Below are 23,180 nucleotides of genomic sequence, written 5' to 3'. Positions count from 1 at the left end.
ATTTTGCTGCTCTATCTGGATCTGCAAAAGATTTTTTCGAGGCGTGCTGTGTGGGGTGGAGGTAGGACCTCTTCACCCTCCTGACTGACAAGGCTGTGTCAGACAGTGCCTGGGACTGTGGGCACATTTGAGACAGGGGAAGGTTACTGGGAAAGAAGATATTTTCAACCAACATTTTTCTTGAATTGAAATTAAAAGCTGAAAAGATTTATTACAGTGGCATATTCATGCTGCTATATTTAAGGTGATGTCAGTGTTCTCAGCATAATCCTTCTTATGCACCGAGGATTAAAACTCAGCCATAATAAAGTACTCTGAGCTGAAACTTGTCCTCAAATGTTTCCTACTTGAAGCATTAATTTTACTTTATTAAATTAAAAATAAAATTAATTCAAGAGTTTTGTGGGTTTGGAGACAAGAACAAGGAGGAATTCTGCCCATAGATTTGTCCCTGCTGATTGCTAGCAAAGTCAAGAGACCCACACGGAGGTGATGCTGCCAAGGTAGAGACACGTTCCTGCTTTTCTTACTTTGAACATGGAATATTGGACTACGGATGGAAAAAGTACCTTTACCTATACACTGGTGATAAAAGTGCAAACAAACACAAATTCTTGTTTGCACTGTGGCCCATCCCATGGCGCTCCCAGGACATTTGTGTACAGGAGAAGGGAGCCAGAAAGAGCTGAACTTTAAAAAGCCTTCGCTTCCTCCCTGGAGTGTGTGTTTACTCTTGAACATGCTACAAATAATTAATAGGTTATATCTCTTGAAATTATAAATAAAATGGCAACAAAGCTACTTTGCTTGTGCTGTAGGAACAAATCTCTACAAGGGAATCTGCACGTCTTTTTTCAGTATATTGTAATTACCAAAAATATCTAGTTTCCTGGGTTCTCCTTGGTTGGTGGCCAGCATTTTAACTCCATAAGTTCAACTTTAAAATACGAACTTGAATCATAGTCCTGATCACCCTAAAGAGGTTTCGCATGATTGTTTTTGCCTTTCAGCCAAGGGCAGGACTCCAGGTCAGGATCCAATTAGCTATGCTGGATCAGTAGAGTGTATATGGGACAGGGAGTGCTCAAAAAGCATGTAGGAGAGGGAAAAAACCAGACTGACTATGGAATGCCACCCCAGACAGCAAGAAATAGCCAGGTTTCCATTTCAGAGAGGACAAACATGGGTGTGGGTGATGTCAGGAAGGTCTCAGCAACACAGACCTTAAACACTGGGATCCTGGACTTGTTGGAGGAGTGAAAGGACTTGACAAAAGCTGCACATCTCACCGTAGGGCTCTTAAATATGTATGTTTATACATATGTATGTTAATTCAGGGCTATTTATCAGCTTTACAGAGGAGCTACTTAACTCATTTCTCCATCTGCCTGTTCCTGGTGGCTATTCACAGGTCCTGCGTAAGGATCTGAAGAAGCTGCTCCTGAAAAGGGTAGTAAACAGGGATGCTTTCCCAGTAAGCACTTCTTCTTGCAATTAATACCTCTGTAGATTAATTAGCGCTGATAACAACTGTTCATGACAGGCCATGGGAAGCTGTTGAGCACTTAACAACTGCCGTAAAGTCCTTCCCCAGCCTCTAGGTGACAAGCAGAGCACATCCAGCCACGGCACGGTGCAGAAATGCAGAGAAAAGGAAGGTAAAGGGTGGTGGGAAGAGCAGCAAATCTATCTGATGTTTCCTACGTCGGCCACACTCAAACCACAGCCTTCGGGCTCAGCTAGAAAGAAAGACTTGTGGCTGGGCTGGCCCTAGGCACAAGGAGCAAGCCAGCATTAATGCGACCCTTTGGTCCGAGATAGAGATGAACTGAATCTTTGAAGCTGAGATTGTGGGAGGAGGGAAAAAACTATAAACCTAGTGAATGAGCTTAGTGTCTCTCGTAGCATTGAAAATGGCTAGAGTTGAGGGTGCCCCTTTGATTAGTTTTAACGTGAAACTCTCCCAAAAGCATGCTCCAGCTGGCAGCTTGGTCCGAGAAGGAGGAGGAGGCAGCAGATCCATGAAGATGGGTAGTTGGCCCTGGAGCAATATAATATCACCAGGAGACTGTCCTTTCTGATGTTATGACACTAAAATCTGGGATTCAGGGAGACCATGGAGCATGAAGTTATTATACATGCAATCTTTGTGTAACACATAGCCTGGAAATGTCAAATTAAATTTACCTGACCAATTTAAATTTGATTCCTTTGGGGATATACATGGTTATACGATCTTTAAGCTAAATATTCTCGTGTTGTTTTTTTCCAAAGTGTCCATGTGCGCAAAGTACAGATCTCCTTTAAAGAGCACCTATTTGATATTTTATTTCCAGAAAACTACTCAAACACTGCTCTGGAGGCAATGACTAATTTCCTCTCAGGCTTGTCTATGGCATTCATCAGTTTAGCGTTAATTTAGGAGAAGGGTGACATTATTGCCACTTTACAAGGAAAGTGCTGAGTCACAAACAGAAAGTTCATGAAAATGCACTAATTTGCAATTTTCAAAGATGCAGAACTGGGTATTTCAAGTCCTGGGGTGCTTTCTCTGTTACGCTGCCTGGATATGGCTGGGGGAGCTCAGCACCCCTCTATGACCAGATTCCAGGGTATCAACCCCAAAATGAGCAGCTTGCATCTATTAATGACTCCAGAAATGTTAGCACCATGTGTAAGAACTCTGTGAGCAAGGATATATTATCCAGGTCTTTAGAGACAACTGTCTTAAATCCAGAACTACCTTTGTAGTTGTTTACATTGAGGATTTATGGTTTGGCCTGAAATTTCATGATGATAAATTTTGAAAAATTTCAAGTAATACAGCTTAGAGATTTCTGAGGAGGAAAAAAAAAAAGAAAACAAGCAGTTTTTCCCATGTTAAAAAATGAACGGCAATCTGCTCTGTTAAATTTTTTACTGTTGCAGGGGGATGCAGAAGGATTTTATGCTGGGAATATGCCTTTTGCCTTTTGAAGTTCCCATGAAAATCTGTTCAAATTTGGCCTTGCTAAATACATTTGTGAAATTACTATTTGTACATGCTCAGTAGAGACTTTTTTTCAATTTTTATTAGCTAAAATCTCTAGAGAATCACCTGAGTAGCTTGGAGCTGTGCCATAACCACAGGCTGATTATACTCCAGCCCAGGACATCAGCGTGAAATGTGGGATGGAGCAGGCTTTTTCAAGAAGAGGAAGATTTCAGCCCTATGGATGAACATGTGAACGGCACAAAACAGATGTCATTATGCTTTCAAAACCCACAGATACTATCAGTAGATACCGAACCAGAATCTTTACAACTATCTTTGCAAGTCAAGCAAAATTAATAGGAGGTGGAGCTACCAGACCACTTGCAATAAATTTTAAAAGATGCTGCTCTCTGGACACGTCCCTTATTTGGACGAGGGTTGTTGTGTGCATTGTCTGGACAGTCACTTCTCCAATTTTCCACCCGCGAAGCAGAAACCATCCCAGACATTGTGGTGACGCACAACTTTTCCTCCCACCCTCCCCACTCCTTGCCTTTTGGAAAAGCAGCAACGCCTGCCCTTCAGCTGCCTTTCCAAATCGTACGTAGGAGTTTGGAGCGAGGAGAAGACATCCTTGCTCAGGGACCGAGCAAACAGTACCTTTCCTTTGCCTGCCACAGTCCTAAATGTGTCAACACATGGTCAGGTCAGCAAAGGGGAGTATTACTTGGTCACGGCCACAGGGAGATAAAAGCAGCAATGCTGCTAAACAGAATTAGCTATTTATTTGTAAGGCATTTAATTGTGCTGAGTAAAGGTCAGTGTGTTCTCACAGTCTTGCCATTAGTGTTGGGGAAAAGAGAGCAGCTGTGGCTCTTCTCCCCAGCTCCAAGATCTCACACTCCCTTGTTCTATAGTCAGGTATTCTGAACTACTGTTTATGAACAAACTCCATAAAGAGAGGTTTCTTGCCAGGAACCCAAAAGGAATTTATCTTTTAAACTCTCACCCACCGTGACAACAAAGACAGAGACTAGACTGTACCCAAATGCAGAAGGCAGCGAAGCAACAGCATTCCTCCAAGAAAGCTAACCAGAAAACTTTGGCTGATTCATTTTTCCCTGGGTCATTGGGATTTGCCCACATGCTGTCCAACATTTCACAGACTGCTCTTGCCATGTGATGTACTTTGTGTGTCCTGCTTGGTCCTGTGTCTTTTATGTCTCATGGTGAGCTACCCTATAATAATGTTTAAATAAGAGGGAGTTCTCTGAGACTCACTAGTATCATCTTGCACGTTCACGTGCACACCTGGCCATGTGCTCCAGTCTCAGCATGCACCAACATGTGATGGGAAATGGGAGAGGTTATGTCCCACAAACTCTGCAAAAAGCTGTTCGTTGCAGAAGCAGATACTGCCTGGTCTTCAGTCCTGGTGCAAGTGTCAGGGCACAAAGGTCTGAGGGTGGAAAACCCCACATCTCACATTGCAGGACATGGTGGAGCTACATGGACTTAACGCCCAGCACACACAAATTAAAACACATTAGACCTCCATGTGGGTACTCTCATTCAGGCGGATTTAACTACAGTGAGCTGAGAGCCTCCATACAAGGGTTTCACCTGCTCTAGCTTTACACCTTTATCTGATAATCTTCTTGGTTATGCTTGACCCAACAAGCCCAAAGCCGGCACCAAACCTGCAGATCCTCTGCTTGCCCTCAGCGGTGTGTAAGGCTCAGGCAGGACTGCAGAAGTAGCAATAATTTCCTCAAAGAGCCTTTCCAGAACGTTTCCTTTGGGCTTTTTATAACCTGGTACTACATCAGCTATTCTCACTGAGCTGCCGTGTGGGATAATGTACACAGGCGAACATTGTTACAGGCAAACACAAATACTGGAGACGCTGACAGATGGAGGAATCACACTGTTTTGCAGGAAGGAAGGGCAGAATAGGAGCAGGAATATCAGAATGAATCTTGCCGTTTACATATAACAAGCTACAGCTATATTTGGATCCACTGCTGTATTCACAACCTTCCCAATTGCCAGGCTTTCAAATACACACATTACCACCAGAAGTGCTCTTGCTTAAGTGCTCCCATCTCCAGGATTTCCTTTGAAGTATCTGACTGAAGTAATGTAAAGTGCATTTCAATTGGCAGTGAATGCAGGTTAAATGGTAACAGCACAACAGATCCAGTGTTTGTTCCCTGGGCTTTTTCTTTTACCAGTCTCTCTTTTTAAGAGAGTTGGTTACTTACTGTAACACTGCATTCAGGCACCTTCAGTCTATTAAGCCTCTTTCCTGACCCTCTGTACAACTGCTTGAGGATGCTGTGAGCTGTATCAGTACTGCTTTAGTACACAAAAAAGTGAGTAAATGCACCGCTGAGTGCCCAGGCTGAGCAGTAAGCAGTGGGTAAACTCTCTTTAGAAATCTGTGCACTTGCATTTGTCCTTGGCTACGCCACCAAGCTGGCTGGAGACTGAGACAATCGCTTTGGATCACTTTGGATTTGTGTGTCATCTCCCATACATGTTGACGGAGCATCAGCTATTTAACCTTTAAATAGAGTACTTTTCTAATCCATTGGATTGGCTGAAGAACATATATTATGCCAGCAAAATAGCCAAGTCTGCACTGAACAATGAAATATCCCCATCTACCCATGCCAGACACTCTCTCCACCTCAGGTCGCTGAGCCAGTGCTGCAGCATCGCTCTTTGAAAAGCAACCAAAAAATGCAGAGAAGGTAAAGAGCTTAACCTAAGTCATTGGCATTATCCAAGAGGTATCTTACCCTGTCTGGTCCTGAACAGGATCTTGCTCATCAGGAGGAGGAATGACCCACTGCAAAACCTGGGACTGAAGACTCCAGGTGGTTACGAACCAGGCTAATTTTGTATTGCAGAAAGGACTGATCTGGGTTATGGATGTGCTAATGCACTATCCAGGTGTGTCAGGGGGAGAGAACATGGATTAGCTGAAGAGGGGCACAGAGGTTACATCTTCCTTCCACTTCTGTACCACAAAATCAGGCTGAGTGACTTCTAAAGGTACCAAGAGAAGGGATGACGTCCTAAAACCGCTGTGTAGCACAGCCAGGCTAAAGGTTTCCTACCATCAAACCCTATTTGTGTCTGTGCGTATGTCTACGAAAGAGAGAGATTTGTATTTAACTGCTGCAGTTAACCTGCGTGTGCTTCATACACGCAAGCTCGAGAAGATTTTCTTTTTTTTTCTTCTTAAAGCTGTGAGACATTTTTTTCAGCTTCATCTTTTTGGAGTGGAAAGGGGGTGGAAAGGGGGAAAAAAAGGAACGCTTTGCTAGGGGTTTGCTGAAGTGAAAATGTTACATCTGAGTATCTTCCAGATCTGGATGTTGGTAGCTTCTTATAGCTTCCTCATGGCTTCTCTGAACCTCCACCCATGATAGATGTTTAACATGCTGTAATGCATATTACTCTGTAATGACTTTGGTGGAGCCATTACAATGAGTTACACCAGTGACAGATTGATACTTAAGTCAGTATATGTTTGCATAATATCTGTCTACGTTCTCACATAGCCCCCCATTACCGGCGCACATATAGCATAATGACAGCACGGAGAGCCATATGACTGGTGGGTTCAGCCCTATTCCCTGTCACATATTGCCATGGTACCCAGAGCTGAATCACTGAGTGTGTTTAAATAGGCGGACACTAATTTATAGAGTAAATCATTATGAAATGGAGGAAATAAGTGACTATCATTGGCACTGATTTGATCTAATGGAGCCTCACACTAAATTGCTAATATTCTCCCTCCCCCACTTTTTTTCTTTTAAATGACAGAAACAAATAAAAACATAAGCCTTTGTTCAGCCTGCCTTCGGAATACCACTGCCAGGTACTGGGTTTGCTGATTACGTACAAATTTACTTTACCTCTTCCCTGCTGCTTCTCAGGCTGGGGAACAGGATCTCTTCCTCTTGGTTTCAGTAGAGACTCGGTAACCTGAAAATCGAAGGAAGACACGTTTATCGCTCTCTCCTAAACTGCCCTTTCCCTTTCTTATCTGGAAGAAGGCAGCTTTTGGTTCACTCGAGTGGAAGTTGGCTGTCCATTTCCTGATGGCAGCGAAGAGCAGACTCCCATCTGGTTGATGCAGATGCCACTGTTTTGACTTTATCCAGGTGGTCACCCAGCAAACCCTGTTGTGCCTAATTATTTAAGAGGGTTGTGAAACACTAGGTGATTTTATATACCATATGTGCTAGAAAACATAAGCATGAAGATGCTGTGACTTAATGATGTGGCAACTTCAGCTCTGAATCTTCCGTGGTTTAAGGCTTAAATCTGACCTTTCGCTTGACTGTAATGCACTTTGTAGCGTTTAGCATGAAAGAAGAGCAAACAGAATTGGAGATGGGGAGGTTATCAGCAGCGGTTACGGAGCCATCCTCCATCCTCTATCAAGATTGACTCAGTTTTAGACTATCCCTCCTAGCTGGGAGAAGGCGGGAGGAGAGGGGGAGAGACCCTGTCCTTTAAATGGAATTTCAGGATTTGGAGTTCAGAGACTTCCTTTGCGGTGTTAGAGCAAATCACAGACCTTTTTCTTCAGAGCCGACAACAACGCACCAGGTCTCCTGCTCTGGTTATTAATTTATTTATTTTGAACGCCCGTAGTTTGTTGCTTTGACTTCTCAAACAATGGGAAGGTACAAGGAGAGAAGGATAATAAATTGCATTCCCTCCTTTTTGCCATCACAGGAAACCTTGAGGGACTGTTCAGCAAGCTAGAGCTCTTATCTGCCTTTGGGCAATCTCATTATCAAACCTTCATTTTGCTCCCCAGCAGGAGAGATGGCCTGCAATGTATGATAACCTCTACTTATGAAACTCACACTCCAGAAATCTCTGATAATAGGCCAGCTAAAATGGAAAACCAAAGAGCAGGCAGTGGGTTTTCAGTCACCAATAAAGACTATACACACACACGCACAGGCAGGCACCGAGACACCTTTATGTTTATTTATATTTCTATGCATCAGTCCAACTCTGATGGCACCTTCCAGAACTTAAACCACAAATCTAATATGACTAACATTTTCCAGCATACTCTGAATAATATTTTCAAATAAGCCTGTGCAATATAGAAGCCTGTGTCCCGTCTACAGAGAGGTCAGTGAAATCAGTGGGAATTATAACCTATCTTACCTGCTCAGGTGTTTTTATAAATCCCATTAAACACTTATTTAAAGACTGTTGAAAATACGAGCTGTAGGAACATAAGTAGTTCCTGGGGGTACAGAGAAAAAGAGGAAAGGAAGAATAAAGAGAATCATGTTCCTAAAACACTTGGGCACTTTGTATTCATTTTCAATTACTTTCCTGTTCCCAACTCTCTTGTGAGCAGGCTTTCCGACAATGGTTTAACAGTTTGCCCACACCAGTGATGCCCCCCCCCCAATTCATCCTTCAGCCAACAAACCCTGCATTTCTGAACCCTTAATCTCTCTGTAGGCAGCTGAGGAATAAATGGGGTTGCAGCACTCCCAGTGCAACCCCTTCTGGGTACGGGCTAGAGAACATGAGAGATGGAGGGCCCTCCACCAAAAAAGCCCTGTTAGCTACTCAATCTTGTTTGGATCAAGATGCCTCCAGCTCAAGACCCAGTTGTGAACTGTGATTCCTCCCATTTCTCCCCACAAAGAAAATTTGCTGCTGGCCCCTCTCAGCAGTGAATGACCACCTCCCTTTGCGTAGCCAGCATGCCAGCTCGCCGCTATGCAGTCATGAATATCATCAGCCTTCCACAAAGCGCTCTGTCTCACCCAAGGCTTAGAAAATGGTGCTGGAGAGCCAAGAGATGGAGAGGAGGGGTGGGCAGGGGATTTAGGGAGTTCAGCTGCAAATCCCAGAATTCATGCCCAGTTTTCCTGGCTTATGCTACATGCCCTGCAAACCACCGTGCCCTGCAAAGTGATCCAGCCTACAGCTGGCCATGAGGGCACAATCACGACATACACCCAAGCTCAGGGCTTCTCCAGTACCTGCCCACCCCAGTTTGGGAAGGTGAAGCATTGGGTCACGTAGCAAGGGTGAAGAGGTCCTTTTGAGCCCAGAAAAGTCTCCAGAAGGACTCCTTTGAAAGCACAGTCCCACTAATCCGTGCATTCCCACTTGCAGGGCTGCGTTGCAACCAATTCCCAGCTCCAAAACACCCCCCCCCCCCCCCCCCAAAAAAAAGTAGCTGTTCTCCCACAGGCAGGGGATTAGGCCATGCAAAACAGCTACTCTGCTTCCCTGGGCCACCCACATCCCCATCATGCTACCATGCCAGAATTTCTTTATCACAACCTGAAAAAGTGGTAATCCAGGCTATGAACTTAATTCTTATCTCCTTGTACCACTGGGAGACATTCTGGATCAGAAAGAAAATGGTGTGAAGGTGAAACACCTGGAAACATCAAAAATCCTTCTCCTTTTTTTTTTGTTTCCATTTTCCTATCAGTAAAAGGGGTTAGCAATGGTCGGTCGGTCTCTCTCACTAGTGTGGGTGATGCAAAAATGTATTTGCACTTGTAAAATCTCCCTAGGCATAACACGCTGCTGAAAATATGATAACACTTTTAATTATATTTTAATATATCATATGGATTATATTTTTAATACCTTAAAAAATAATCAGCCTGAAAAATCCCAGCTAGTGAGGAAATAAATGCAGAGGACAAAAATATTAAGATACGAAAAGATTTTTCTTATTAAAGGCTAAAGAGGTCTTGTTTTTAAATTCCCATGAAACAGGAACATCTACTAGAAAATAATAATAAAAAACCACAGGGAGGCACCTAGTTACCTGAATGGACCTCATTGGGATAGGTTGTCCTTGCTGAACAAAAGAGTAAATGCCAGAGAGTTCCCCCCAGTTTTCTGCACTGCATCTTAGATATGGGGAAATGCTCATCCAGGGGTGTTTCTCCAAACAAGCAGAGGCAGAGAGGGAAGCAGGAGCTCTCCTGACACCAGGGCTCCCACCGCACGGTGGGAAGGGAGGCACACTCGGTGCCCCCTTCCTTCCCATGCATAGGCTGTAACGTTGTGATTGAGCTCATCACCACCACACACACCAGGAGGGTGAACAGGAACCAGGTCACACATACTCTTAGAGCATCAAAATGATTTTTTTTTTTTAGAGTAGAGGTTTTCAGTTCCAATGCCTATTAATCTAGTACTTTTCAGAAACACTACAACCCCTCTTAAGAGCACATAGGATGGAGTTTGGGTTTTCTTTAATGGAAAGCAGAATGACTCACTCACTGCTAAAACGGCCAGGGCTGAAGTCAGATCTGTCTGGGCAGACCCTGCAAGAGTCCGCATGAAAACAGCAATATCGATAAAGTCAAGCCCACTCCAAATGAACATGCAGAGGCCTTTTCTACAGAAATGGTCAAGGACATAGGTGGAATTCAAAGCAGTCCCCTTTTAACAGAGATGTTTGAGCCCTTGTCAGGTGTTATTTTGCAAAAGACCAAAAATCTGAACCCTAAACCCAACCTCACAAGGCAGCAGATCTCCTCTGCTCCCAACGTCCTCCACTTCGCGTTTCACACCGACGTGTCGGTTGGATTCCAGGGAGCTGGAAGAACAGAGCTCATGCTCCTTCTCCTCTCTCATGCTAAGGGCAGGTAATTATCTCTGCATTCCTGGAGGAATGTTACAATAAATATGGCTGTCATTTTTCATTACTGCATAGTGAACAAAGGGAACAAAGAGAACAAAAGAAAGTGTGGTTTTGCTAACCTGGGCTTGCATGTGCTTGTATATATGCTACATAAGTAGAGGGGGAGAGTTTATTGCTATTATTTACTGTGGATATACCAATCTGGGTGAATGTCTCAAAATTTGCCAGCTTTTAAAACTAATTAAAAATCATTCACTGGGAAAATCCTTACCTCCTACTTGATGTCCCACCATCAGGGTTGTTATCTTAAAATGGAAATTATTTGAAAGGTAAGAAATGCAGTGATGTCTCCCTAACTTCTACCCTACAAAGCACAAATATTCTCTTTCTCATTTTTTCCCAATTTGACCTCCTCTCATTAGTGGCTAGATTTCTGAATTTATCGTGATGACCACTGTCTTACCATGTTGGAAAATATGGCAAAGGAATTTGTGTAAATAAAAGTACGTAGAAAATGTGTGTGTATGAGTTTCTTCCCTCTATAGTCATCTTTGACACTTCTGTTTCAATGCAGACAAGATAAAATAAAAAATGGTCAATACCCTTAATCAGTATCTAATCTGAGACACAGCCTGCTCAGAGTTCATCTCTATGCCTGCGTATTTTTTTGCATGGTTCCTAGGTGTTTTTACTGACTAACTGAACAGACACTTTGATTTGCCAAACTGTTATTAGAGAAAAAAAATAGAAGGTTCGCAGTGTTCACACTGACTGCAAAATTATCTCCTGAGTTGCAGAAAGAACAGTTTGCACTCCTCTGTCTGAAGTGTAGCAGCGAATGGAAAATTACGGTGTAAGCAAAATTTCCCTTGGCAACTGTCTACGTATGAAACATCAAACTCTGGAAAGGACTGAAAACCACATAGGTCACAACAGTTTCTCACGTACGAAGGATCCCAGAGTGGAGTCTTGCCTTTCCCTTTCTCTGGTAATAGATCTCTGAAACTTTGCTGAGATCTAGTAGTGACAAATTCACTTCTGTCATATCCAAAATCCTATACTCAGTCTTCCATGCTGTTTTCTACAGCTTTTGCAGATCCCTTCCTTTTGCTTCTCAGCTGTTGATGGGTATGGTTGTACTGTCACTTTGACTACCGTCTTCTCCACCCCAAGGTCCCTGATGGTCTCTCCTGCACCCACGCTGGTTTGCTACCAAGATCCCACTTACAGAGACCCAAGGACCAGCTGTTTGCTAATGTCTGCACCAGACACACACTTTGAAATCCCCCTCCCCACAGCAGCACTAAACCACCAGCCCCACAAGGTCTTGCAGCCTCAGCCCCTCTGAAGAACTCCTGCCTTTAACTACTCTCCAGAAGTCCACAGCTGTCAAGCTGCTGCATGTTCCTCTGTTATTTCAGGTCCAACATACTGAAACCCAGTAATATTTTATATATGTATAGGTCAGACCTACAGTGGCTCCATAGGGGCCCAGAGGTGACATGGGTGAAGCTCACCCACCCCGAAGATGCTGGTTTCCAGCAGCGTGGACAACTGGCACGAGGTGAGCTGGGTCCTCTTCCAGCACTGCGCACAAAGAGCGTGCGGACATGTGAGCGTCACGGGGCTGATGCTCAGCTGCAAGAAGGCTTCGTGATAGACATTTTTACACTCTGTGCAAAGGTGAAGACACATCCAAGTTAGGTCCTCACCAGCTTTAGCTGTGGTAGCACAAAGCTCAGTGAGCTAACAGGTTTAGCTCTTGTATGGCTTCAAGGAAGGGTAGCTCAAAAGTTGTGGGAAGCAACTGGAAGCCCATCTCTGGCAGAAGTGCAGGAAGCGAGTAATTGGAGATTGGCGAAAAGAATTTTCTGAAATAAAGAACATGGATGAAAAATGAGATATTTCTGATTTGTCACTCCCTCTCCTCTTATCCGGTCTCAACCTGTTCGCTCTAACAGGCACCTTCTTGTCAGTAGCCACAATGACATCAATTGAGTGGGAGTGCAAAGCATCAACATTACTTGTGAGAACAATTCAGTTAGGGAAGGTTGCTCTGCTGGTAATATTAGAATCAAAACATTCAAATGCAAAGACAGAGAGGCTAACAATTCAATTTACGCCATGAATGCTGAACAGCACATTAAGCAAATCAGTTCAGATGGCTCTCAGTTGTTCTTGTTTAAAGAAGATCAGAAACAAAATTTCAAATCCTGTACCACATCTAAATGCTAAAGCCAAAGCACTAAAACATTCACTATTGATATTTTTATTTTTCTGCATTTAACACAGCCGATTGGTCTTTTACTGCTGCCCTGTGGTCCGTAGGGAACTGCCGTGGTCCTTTACAGAAGAAATGTCAAGTTTGCCATGTGGTTACACCTCATGTAATGGACTGGAAGGAAGACATTTTAGGGATGTTAATGGTATTTTTTCCCCCAATGTTTTTCTGTCATAAGATCATCCACAACACAATAAAGCCTCCAGCAAGAGTTTGCCATTTCCCCCACGGTTTTAGGCTCAGGTTTCCAAAGGACCGTGAGTTTTCAAAGTTGCAAATAGCCTTTCCAAGGATTTTTGAAGAGCTTTAAGTGGGTTTGGCACATAACCACAGCGGGTTATACTAATGCCAACTGTCCCATCAGGACCTGGAGGTGTTCCCCCACCTCTGACACACTGCCCTGAGTCCTTCAGCGGAGCAAAGAGTCTGTACAAACAAGGCAGGTACATAACACCACTCTTTCCATGCAGGACCTGATCTTGGGAGAAAGTCTCAAAATCTTCCTGGACTCAGTCTTAAACCCCGGCCCATACACTCCAGGGGTCTCCAAATACCGCAGCAGCGTATATCTGTATATAATACTGCACATAACTAGACAGGCTGGAGACATGGATGAGAAGAAACCCTTACAGCAAAACCTAGAGCAGATTGTAATATTACAGCTGAAAGCATCTCTTTCCGAGAACTTGAGGAGATGGAAGGAAAGCCCCCAAAACGGAGACATGGAGACAGCGGGGCCGGAGGCAGCGCAGGCAGCCCCGGAGTCGGTAGCAGCGCGGTGTCCCCACGGTGCCATACGCTCCCAGGTAGGGCTAATTAGCTCTTGTTGAGCACCACATTAGCAGAGCGATGCAGACCTGGGGACTCGTGCTTGCTTTCCCACATACCCTGGCTTGCTTGGAGCTACACTGTGCCACTTACAAATGTTTTAAGATTCATTAACCTCCCTCTGCACTCCCCAACTAGAGAGACAATATATCAGGATAGGAAACCTGCAGCAGCAGCGAGACAGACAGGATGATAATTTCTCACCCATTCTCCTTTCCTCTGCTCTAACACACTCCAGATAATCACACCCGAAGCTAGATCAGACAGGGACAAAATTAACTGGAACTAGAACTTGGTCCTCACATGTTTCTTGCTTGTATCTACACAAGGCACCGTGACCCTTCCCCATCTGTCACCTTGTCTGTATGTCAGCTGTACTAGCTAACAGCCCAACTTCACCACGCCACGCAAGCCCGTACGGCTGTTAAGCTAAAAGGATATTGAGACGTTAATGGTTATGTGTACGCGGCTCTCCACTGCTGGGCGTGCAAGCATGCGCGTGCAAGAGGTGACACAGGCAATTGCACACCCGGTTATCTGAGTCCTGTGTGCATTCCCATGCAGGTGTAGAAATTCAAGGTGTGTTTTCCCCACATCTCTCTCTTTTTCCAAGACTCAGGAAGTCAGCGCCTACAATTTAACCATCTCTGCAGCGCCGTTATTCAGTTGTTTATGTATTAAAGGTACGGAGAACATTCTTGAAAAAATGAGCCTGGTAATGAATTCTGTATTTCTCCTTTTCTTTTTTTTTCATAAATGATCTTTGCAAAACTAGTTTTCTTTGGTCAAAATATAACCTCCTCAATTTTATGAAGGTTACTGGGAATTATACAGGTCTGCTATGCGTTTCTGGACCTGAATTAATAGTGACTAGTTTGACATATACTACTTAGTTTACCTAGGTAGGTTATTACTTTCTTATCTAACTACATTAATTGATTCTACATCACTTAATAGCTCAATAGCTTATCAGGTTACTTCACTCGCTAGACAAGCTAAATGTCTGGAGGCAATTAGAGTGTCATTCTCCGTAATAACAAGTTTCTTTGAGAAGTTGCTGATGAGGTTCTTTATTACACAGATTATAAAACGTATCTTCATACTGTTATAAATATAGGTACAAATTGAAATTACTTACCAGGAGTCCCACTTCCCTAGCAACCAGGCAGATTTTAGGCTCGTTTTAGGAATGGTTGGTTTCTCCCCTACCTCCCCCCTCCCCAATGCTCTCTCCTGCCTTCATCATGATCTGTGTCCAATTTTCTGTCACTCAGAGGTGATCTACGGCCACAGAGAATCTGTCACTGCGTCCCTTGCAGTTTGCCGTTCTCAGCGTTCAGTTCATTTCGAGGATGTTACCTCCGGGGCACCAGGGCTCAACATCACGGTTTAATTATGGCTGCTTTTCTCCTTGGCTACCACTTACATGATAAGTGCAAAGCTGGAGATGAGCTCTTCCCTTTCCCATTTCCATACGCCGACAGCCGTACCATACAGGAGGTTACACACAAATTCCCCTCTGGCCCCAGCAGAAGATCTGAATGACCTGTGCTGTCTTCCACCCCATCCCTCCCACTGCAGCTTTCAACTTCAGCTTGGTTACCTGGTTCATTTCTCACCTACGTATCTGAAGAGCCATTAAACATGTTTAATCCTGTGCAACACAGCACCTTGGATGGAAAGCCCTCTCTGTGCATCTCCATCCACACTCTGGTGCCCAACAGAAACCTGAACACATTTTGCTTACTACTGCATGCAAACAGTAATAAATGCTTCTTTCCACAAATTAAATTAATAGTGTTTAAAATTAAGTGGAAGATCATTAAATTCATTTGTTAAGCTGTCCACAAGGCTGAGTTGTATGTGGGACAGAGCCCAAACCCAATACAACTGATTCCTATTTTTGTGCAATCCGCTAACCTATCTGCACTCCACAAAGCCTAAATCAATATTTTTTTAACCCAAACCAGTGTCCTGCTTTTGGGCTGCGAGGAAAGTAAGCAGAGGGGGAAGCGGGGAGGTAAGAGATGAGCTTTGGGCTCTGGTTATCTTAGCACCAGGCAAAAGGGACAGTCGAGACTCTCGTCCCCCAGGCTCCTGCTGGTTCTGCCTCCAAGCGCTCTGCTCCCCTCGTCTGCTTCTCTCCACCTCCTCAAAGCCAGTCTTTTAACACTAAAAATCTCTTTGCGTTACCGGAGCGGTTTGGATGCCTTTCTGTGAATGCATTAGGAAGGCTCCTCCAGTTGTCACAGAAGTGACAATTTGCCATGGTGCCTGCAGTGGCAGAGGTGCAGGAACGGTGACCCTGGGTCTCCTCGCTTGCAGTTTTCCAATTGCCTCTGGAGGAGTTTGAGTGGGTAACAACAAATCCCTGCAAAAAGACACTCCTTTGTGGCACTGCTATGACTCCAGGGCTGCTAGACCTGGGGTAGTTACAGTCATGACCGGGATGGAAAATATTGCTAATATGTAAACCAACAATTATTCTTGGATTCTCTTTGTTAAAGCAGAATGTTTAGATAATTAAGATGAACAACTCTAATTTGCTGCAGGGGACAAGGTAATGTTTCTGTTCTCACCCCCTGGCAAAGAGGTGAACAGAACAGCACCCATCCTTGAAGACCATTGAGACCCTGAAGACCTTGAAGACCCAGAGACATGCTTGAGGGTGACAGTCCAGCTGCAGGCTTGGGTCTCAGGAGAAGCAGCCCTTAAGCACATACAGACTGCACTCTTGGAGCTGGGCAAAGGGGTCCTTTGCCCCATTAGGCTCTAATTATAGACCCAGCTGAAGTGCGGCGGCTGCAGAGTCCTGCTGTCAGGCAATCCCCAACCAATGTTTTCAATTCTTTGCCTGGATGCACTGAATGATAATTAAAAAATATTCAAAATGTTAGATTTCATTTTGATGAAAAGCACCAATGATGCTACACTTTAAAAGCAGTCAGTCCAGGAACGGGGCAGAAGCGTGGTTTTAAATGGCAAAGAAAAATCCTTTATCATGTTTTTTCTTTTAACCATTCTAAATCCTGCTGCTATTTCTCAGCCTTCTCCTGTGGCCAGGCAGGTGATTGAAGCTGCTATTAATTGTGCTTTTTCTTCTGTTTCTTTAGGAAGGTTTGGAGTCACTGCTGGAAAAGCTGCAGCAGCTATGGGAAGATGGAAAGACTGGTGGAATTAAGGCAGAGGGTGTTTAAGTATTACTTGTGATCTTGGTTTAAAGGAGGAGGAACCCATCTCCCTCCACAGAGGGAAAAGTCTTCATCTCATCTGGGTTCCTGATAAATGTCCAAGGGAGCGGTGGCTTTTCCATCCCACGTGGAGGCTCTGCATGTAAGGAAAACCAGGAGCCCTTGGCCCCTGGGATGGGGCAGAAGAGGAAGGCAATGCCAGGTCCCATCCCAAATTCTCAACCCCTCCACTGACATAAGCACCTGCATCTCGATGCACATCACAGATCCCACACCTCCCTTCAAAAAGCAGTTCCTCTAGGCTCATAGTTTGACTGAGGAAACTGTGCTTTGCTTTCAAGTCCCTAATTCTCATCCACTTTTTATACAAACACCCTCCTGCCTTAGAGAATAAAGACATAGCCCAGAACATCACGAAGAGATGTTGTCCTGAGCTAGCAGCTCCTTCACCCGGCAGCTTCCCATGTCTGGGAAGCACCAGGGCTCTGAGCCTGCAGGAAGGTGCCTGCGAGACACAAAAGCTGCCTCCAAACTGCAGAACCGCATTTCTGTGCAATCACAGCAGTCCTATGTGAGCTACGCTCAGCCCGGTGCATTTGCTCTCTGTGCCTCCTATCTTTGGCATTTAAGATGTTCAGTAATTTTCAGAGGACAAACAAACAAAACCCTTGCGGTTCGCCTTTAAATAGTATGCAAGACCCACGGCTAGTTGATATTCACCAGCAAGAGATGTCTGCTACCTCAGAACAATTAGTCTAAAATATTTATCAGAAATAAGTGTTGGGGTTTTTTGTCCAAGTTTTTGAAGTTATGAGGCCTCAGATGGGATTAATGGAAATTTTAATTAAGATATGGAAATAAGCTGCTTTCTCCCTGTCTCTCTGAGACTGCAGGGAGTTAACATTATCCTTAACAGCATGTCTCAACCTGCTGGGGGAACCATTTGCAAGATGACTTTGTTTTTAAGTTCACCTTAGCTAGGATGTTTAGCCGGGAATTTGACGGGAACCCCAAGTCCACGTTTACAAATAGCTGCTCTGCTCCCGAGTACCACAACCGATCCCCCTGCTTTCTTGCACCACAGGGGCAGTCAGAAGCACCAACCCCTTTCCCACTGCAGGGAAAAGCTTTCCTGAAGAAGGGAAAGGGATTTAAATCCTTTTATGTGTTTTCCGACACGCATCCTGGCCATCTAGCTGATTAGCTCGGCTCCATTCATAAGCAGAAGATAAACAGAAACAAGAATTGAAGGGGCAGCAGCTGAGGAGAGGAGCCCATGCGGGCTGTGGGGAAAAGCATCCCCGGAGGAGCAGAGGCTCTGCTTCGGCTCTTCTCCAGGCTCGTGCTGGTTCAGACAGGACCCTGACAAGGCTGATGCTAAAGCAGAAATGAAGCACTGATGATTTTAGGTCTGATCAGCAGTGCAGAGCTCCCCTGATTTCATTCAGCAATCACGGTGCACATGCCCAACGCCAGCAGAGCGAGCTCCCCCCTCTTGAAACGCTGCTGTTACTCTTAGGAAAACATTTATTTTGTGGATGTTTGCCCTCTTTACACTGCAGCATCGCTAATGGTGTGAACGGAGCTTTTTTTGAAGGTAAAGGATTTTAATTCAAGCCTTAGAACAACTTTGGCCTCTAATTTTGAAGATTTCATTGGAAATCAGGAACTCAAGTATGTTGAGGAGTTGGATTTTTACACAGAAGCAGAAATTGTGACTTACATGGAGACGGTGTCTCAAAATATTGGGAAAAGGTGTCTGCACGAACTGTCCAGAAGCTTTTGTGCTTTCTCTTCCTCCTTTCTCCCTTTAGTCTGTATAGATAAATCTCACTTTTCCCAGTCTAAAGATGAGGGAAAAAGAAGCACATAGGCACCTACATTTTTCAAAGAGAACTATATTTTTGGATGCTTGACTTCAAAAAATGATGGCCTGGCTTCCAGATGCACTAAACATCTGTATTTCTAGCTGAGCTCATCAAGAGAAGTTTTAAGAGAAGGGCATTTTAATTCTGTTTCCAAAGGTAGTGAAAAGTATCTGATAAAAGTATTTCAAATTATTCATACTATTTTGCACCCTGTGGGATCACACTTCAATTCCTACTGATACGAAAAAAGTTGTTTTATTTATGGGAAACAAGTCTCATTCCCAGACCTGTTAAACCAGTGGAAGCACTTCTGAATGCACTGTGAGTAACTTATTTCACGTGAGGATCACAAAATAACTTATGAGCATTAATTAATCAAGTACTGAGACCTAAACATAAGCTATCTAGGCATTTCTATACCAAACAAATCTTACTGACAAGGTGGGACTACAAGGCATGAAATGACTTGTCCAGGGTCACAGACAAGTCCATGGCAATGCTAAGACTGAAATTCAGGAGTTCTTTTTCTCTTTCTTCAAACCCAGAGTCTGTCCTCTAGCATTGGGAACAAAGGAAAAAGGAAAAAAGTAAAAGGAATAGTTGTATTAAGGATGCCCAGATGTTCTTGACACAGAGGGCAGAGGTCAAATCTGAGATCCTATTTCAAAATCTAGAGAAAATTACCTTTCCAATGACATGTGGCATGACCTTCAACTCCTAATAGTCTAGGAGCAGTCCATTTCTGAACGTTTGGATCATGCATTTTACATTCAGGATCTCTAAATCATCTCTTATCATTTACTTACTTTTCCCCGATAATGAACACTATTTTTCTGCTGTAACTCTCTTTTTATGTGGGCTGCATCCTGCTACACACTTTTCAAAAGCACATGAAAAATCTCAAAGCACAAAACTGACATTTAATGAAAGACTCGGGTATAGCTGCTGATTACTGCTTGCTTGTATGTTTTGTACGAAACGGGCAGACAGACTGCAGAAGGCTGGAAGGCATTAAGCAGAGATGATTTTGAGGGGATCTCAACCAAATTAAACTTTTTTTCAAGTAAAGCCCAGCAGGGGATAACAAAAATTAGGGTTGGATTTACTAAAAATGAAGTGCTCCGGTGATTAAAAAATGGTTGGCTGCAAAATCCCAAACTGCGTTTGATTGTGAAACAGCACCAAGCCAAGACAGTGTAGCTTTAATAAATTGTGTTGCTAATTACAAATATTTCATAGTAGCTCCATTTGTACAATAAGGATGGAACTGTTTAATGACAATTTATTAGTGCATATGCACAGATATAGTGTATTTTGATCTTATTTTTCTTGCCTTTTTTTTTTTCCAATTGGTTCTTCCAAATAGGAAAAAATTATAATCGTTATCTAAGCTCTTGACTTCCCTTGACTTAATTGCAATCTAAGCCCACTTCTAATCTGTACAGATCACAGTTGCACGATTTGGAGTTTAATTTGAACCCCTGGTGAATACATGCGCAGAGGCTGGAGGGTTCGTGTGTGCACACGTTTGTGTGCTGAGTGCTTTGAACGTGCCTTTTTTTTCCAAAAAAGCTAGCAGAAAAAGGTCTCTCTATCTTTTCCCTATCAGTGCATGCAGCATCTGCCCGTCTGCCAGTACTGCAGCTTTTTAAAGGATCAGGATTTTTTCCACTACTCCATATTTCATGATATAAATAAAATTAAGAGCCTTTGAGGAAGAAAACCATAATTTGCTGAGAGTGAGGAAGACCGGAGCAGTTCTTCTGTGCCTGGTCCACAGAGTGTGTCATGCCCCTGAGCTAGGGAGAAGATCCCTTTGTGCTTCACATCTGATATTGCAAAGCTGTCTAAGAAATCTGGATGTCTAATTCTTATTAGAATACTAAATTGAGGTTTTTCTTACACATCTTCACCTCACGTGTGCCTCAGGAGGATTCCTCCATCCATTTAGAAATACTGTGAAGGGGATCTCAATCTCTGCATTAATGTGGCTCAGCTGGGGAGAACAGGCAACACAGACGAGGTAAGAAAAAACGTACCTAAAATTCGAACTGGCCCATTTTTGAAGCTCAAGAAAAATGAATTACCTATTTTTCCATCTTTTTGATTTTTAAAGTATCTGCCCATCCTAGATCATGTCGAAACCCCAAAGCACTGAAATATCTCCATGTTTGGTGCCTGTATCTAAATAAGAGCCGAAGGACTGTGTTTGCCCCTATAGGAACTGCATCACCTGCACAGACAAGGGATAAGCTCAAACCAGCTTTTCCTGCCATGGAGCAAAACACACTATCTCCTCCCCTGCTCACTTGCTAACATAAAAGCAAAGCCACACACACACTGAAAAAATTTTTTGCTATGCTTGTAGCTAAGATTTAAGTTGATTGCTCTGCTGAAATAAGACTTCCACAGTTTTAATTAGCTACAGGGTGGGGGCCTAGCTCATTACTCTGAAAATGTAATGATGTTTCCGCTTCCATTTCCACAATCAGGTCCTTCTCTTTACGGAGGGCCTTCTGGCATATTAAAGATGGGCTGTGAGCTAGCCAAGCCGCATCCACCGTTGTTGGACCAGTTTGGACCTTGCTGCGGGACTGTGGCTGGAACTCCAGCCTGGCAGAGCTGAGAGCACTGGGAGGCCAAGCCAGATTTTGGGGGTGAGCTCTGCACCGGGTTCCGAGGCATAGGTTGACCCGTGCTGGATTTACACCTCCGTTGTCCTCACCTAGATCTTGTAAGCCTGCGGTGCCTGCTTCAGCACTCCCGATATCTTGCCTGAGCTGAACTCCTCTTCCAAGAACAGATCCCCAAACCCTCCTGCACGGTATTTTTATCTGCAGTATATTCAAGGTCGTAATGAGCCCAGAATTATCCTCACCTGAAATGATGCATTGTCCAAGCTTTCTCCAAGCACGCTCTTACATGCCTGGAAGTCCCGGCGCCCGATGATTAACAACGAGTCCAAATGGGGACTAAGAGACAAGCGATGAAAAATGTCCCCGCAAGACAGGGAGGCTGAATGTGAAGAAATGAATCCCTTTAAGGTGCCCTGAGAGTTACGTTTAGGACCATGATAGCTCCATTAGTTGTATCTAAGGTGCCACTTCGCATTTCATGCTACAGCGAAGTTTTCGTTTGACCAGCAGTGATTTGCACAACTTGTGGAAGTTTCTTTCTCAGTGCTGGCACATTAAAGAAAAAGGCTATACGGCGCTGCAGGCGAGATCCAATGTTTTGTTGTCATGTACGATTGCCTATTGACTGTGAAAAAGCAAATAACACAGTCTGAACCATGCAAGCTTTTGGATACCTGCATCCAAGCCTGTCTTGCTGCTCAAAAAGAGAGTCTTTGGTAAGCGTTTGGGGGGGGATCCCGTTTCGCCTGACCCCAGAAAATGTGTCAGACTCTCCCGGTTAAGAAAAAGGATGTCTTTCTTTTAACTCAATTAGCAAACACTGCCAGCTCTGACAGTCCCTAGCTCAGTCCCCAGGCTGTCAGCTGCTAGTCCAATTTTAGTTTTGTGTACTGTCTAGATAGCAAATTTATTGATGAAATATGGTGGTAGGTGTAAGAAAAAATTGGAGGATCCGACACAACTTCTTGAACCTATACTTATGAAGACTAATGTATGTCTTGATGAACTGGCAAATGCATCTTTCTGTCCCTGAAGGTTTGTGTATGTGAAAAAAAAAATCTGCAAAAAAGATGCTGATACTTCGAACGTTGGCTTTGGTTTTTGTTTTTGTTTTTTAGTCCTGCTGCAGTCCGTGAAAAAAAAAATCTGGAAAAAACAACATATAAATAATTGTTACTATGACAGTGCTGAGGAGACCCAGCCCCAGAGCAGCACTCTGTTCCACAAGTTTTTTTCTCAGCTTAAAAAGCCAAAAACTAGTTACAGAAGAGTTTTGCCCTAAACATTATTGGGCGCTAACAGATGCAATTCCTACCCTGCTGCACACATAGATGATGTTGTGTCAAGAGACTGGAGGTGGAAGGGGAGAGCGGCAGAAGGGATCTGCAGGTTGGCAGCTGGATAGAAAGGTGACACCATCCATAGAAATATTTGACTAAGCTTTGCATTTCTTACGAAAATTAATGCCAAACATATAGTTGTAGTAAGTTAGCTTCCAGTCTACATGCCATCTTTCCTGTGAACGGAGGTCTCTCAAAGCTCAAAGTCAGCTCGGAAGAGATACTAGGGGACAGATTTAGCAGAAGTTAGCCCCCAGAAAATCTAGATTTTGTTAGATCTCAGCCCATGCAACTGTGAAGCCGACAGGATCTGTGGGAGAACATCATCTCAGGACCAAAATAATTGTCTTGGGGAAGATCGTACCCTCCTAGATCATCATATGGAGA

The 23,180-nt window shown here is 43.8% G+C and overlaps 1 protein-coding gene across 1 annotated transcript in view; it reads right to left on the bottom strand.

Annotated features, from left to right (window-relative positions):
- LOC138689248 (uncharacterized) overlaps positions 1 to 23,180 on the bottom strand; it is a 210,723-nt gene that overhangs the window by 74,052 nt on the left and 113,491 nt on the right. Inside the window, exon 3 of the mRNA XM_069803499.1 lies at positions 6,902 to 6,976. The gene's annotated coding sequence lies outside the window, so the exon portion shown is untranslated. The remainder of the gene's footprint in view (positions 1 to 6,901; positions 6,977 to 23,180) is intronic.

The sequence above is a fragment of the Haliaeetus albicilla genome, chromosome 2 (assembly GCF_947461875.1).
Source record: "Haliaeetus albicilla chromosome 2, bHalAlb1.1, whole genome shotgun sequence".
Classification (NCBI taxonomy): Eukaryota; Metazoa; Chordata; class Aves; order Accipitriformes; family Accipitridae; genus Haliaeetus; species Haliaeetus albicilla.
The sequence above is the reverse complement of the archived record's forward strand: the minus strand, read 5'-3'. Positions and strand labels throughout refer to the sequence as shown.